Source organism: Ochotona curzoniae, unplaced genomic scaffold (assembly GCF_017591425.1).
Source record: "Ochotona curzoniae isolate NIBS_2020 unplaced genomic scaffold, NIBS_Ocur_1.0 contig_3819, whole genome shotgun sequence".
NCBI classification, from domain to species: Eukaryota; Metazoa; Chordata; class Mammalia; order Lagomorpha; family Ochotonidae; genus Ochotona; species Ochotona curzoniae.
The window spans coordinates 32225745-32228021 of NW_024466004.1; the positions used below are offsets into that span (position 1 = coordinate 32225745).

Genomic DNA, 2277 nt, shown 5'->3' on the forward strand with positions numbered 1-2277 from the left:
ACATTAGTCAAGGTCGTGACACTAACCAGCATGTGAGAGAACCAGATCCAGGGGTAGATTCTGTGGGGATGTGTGGGCCAAACCCTGTGGAAATATAAGTCCCACTGGTTAGCTTAAAAGTTGGGATGGTGATGGGTTGAGTTAGGAGTGACAATGGAACCCACTCATGGTTGCTGGGGCTGGAAACAGGCTGCACAGATCCCAGCTGCAGCCGCTGTACATGCATTCTAAAACAGGGTGTGAGGTGGGCAGGACCACGACATCCTCCATCCCATACAAAGGCCAAGATAGAGTGGAAGGCTATGTTAGGCACCCACCAGCCAGTGGTGGGACTTTGGGTAGGCTGGGGGAGGCCAGGCTTCAGTGTGCATTGGTATGCGTGAGAGCGAATGGGATGTGGGACAGACTGGACCTACTGTTTATACTAGCAAGTGTGGGAGCCAGGGTCTGGGGAAGGTTATTAGGAGTCATTCCAACTAGGCTGCAACTCCCACTGATTTGTGTGTTCAAGAGTGTGGTGGGCAGGATAGGAATGGGCTCCAAACCCATTGGTTTGTGTAGAAGACAGAGCTGGAAACAGAACTGACCCAGCAATTGCAACCACCAGCATATACATAGGTTGATAGGGGCAACGGACTGTGCCAGACCCTGTACTGGCAAGCACACACAAGAATCTGTTCTGGGATCATTTCACATGAAGTTTCTTTGGGGATCCCCCCGGTCAAACTGCCAGACTCAGAATTCCAACCATGAAGAGAATTGCAGGTTCCATGATCTGACCATGGTCTGTGTGTATTAAAGCTGAACCTCCTCAATGGCTGAGACAGAGCAGTAGACAGCATATCCAGGTGCACATGGAGGATACGGTAGTACATTGGAGCCTGCAGAGGACAGCTGGTACTACAACAGAGGACAGAACAAATTGATCAAATACCCCAGCCATGTGTTGGCAGTGAAAATCTGGGCAAATGGAGATGCTAAGGTGAATTATGTCACTCAGTGGATTCTGAAGATTTCATCGTGTTTGGAATGACAAGACTGGCAGCAATTCAGAACAGCTGACCTATCAAAACTACTTGAGCAGTGCCTGAGAGCATGCCCCACATTGGGGACCCTGGGATGGTTGAGAGGGTGGGTGTGGCTTCTCCCTTTGTCTCCCCTTTCCCCCCCCACCCCCCAGGATACAAAAAGGAAAAAAGAGAATGTAAAGGGTCTGGCGGCGTGGCCTAGCAACTAAAGCCCTCACCTTGAACATGCCAGGAACCCATATGGGCACCGGTTCTAATCCGGCAGCTCCACTTCCCTTCCAGCTCCCTGCTTGTGGTCTGGGAAAGCAGTTGAGGATGGCCGAAGGCTTTGGGACCCTGCACCCATGTGGGAGACCCGGAAGAAGTTCCTGGATCCTGGCTTCGGATTGGCATAGCACTGGCCGTTGTGCTCACTTGGGGAGTGAATCATTGGACGGAAGATCTTCTGTGTCTCTCCTCCTCTCTGTATATCTGACTTTCCCATAAATAAATAAATAAATAAATAAATAAATATTTAAAAAAGAAATAAAACCCAGGTTTGATTTAAAAAAAAAAGAGAGACAGAATGTAAAAACAATGGTCTTACCCACTTTCTTGTAGCTCTTGACCCTTTGAGCCCTAAACAACTGTGTAAAGGCCATCAATAAATAATAAATAAATAAATAAATAAATATTTAAAAATTCAAAAATAATAAATACATCAACTTAAAACATGAAAATATATAAATATATTCCTCTTTTAGTAGTGCAAAACCAAATATCTTTGTGCGTGTCTGTGTGTGCTTCTCTTACCATCTCTGTATTACCTAAAGAAAATTTTTTTAAGAAGAAAGATTAGTGTTTGCTTAGGCAGCACATATGCTAAAATTGGAACAATACAAAGAAGATAAGCATGGATCCTGCGCAAGGATGACATGCAAATTCATGAAGCATTCCGTATTTTTTAAATAATAAAAATAAATAAATAAATAAATAAATAAGAAAGATTAATAGCCTCAGAGTTAATCTACTTAATCTATCACTAACTGGAAAGACATAGCAATTATTAACCACCATCATTTTTAAAATTATATCTCTAAAATAATTTCTTAGAATATCAATGTAGAAGTAATGAAAGGAAAATATACACTTTTACTATATAAAATAAAATACTTTATTCTGGTTGTCAACGTGTAGAATCTGTTATCTTGGGAATTTCATTCAGAAAACAACTGTTCATGTATTAATGTTAGTTTCCAAAGAATACAAA

At 42.6% G+C, this 2277-nt stretch overlaps 1 non-coding gene across 1 annotated transcript; it reads left to right on the forward strand.

The window, feature by feature from the left end:
- Window positions 1-1865: 1865 nt before the first annotated feature.
- On the forward strand, window positions 1866-1972 carry LOC121158883. Its single transcript, XR_005884255.1, has one exon. It is a non-coding gene; the product is annotated as a U6 spliceosomal RNA (small nuclear RNA).
- Window positions 1973-2277: the final 305 nt, after the last annotated feature.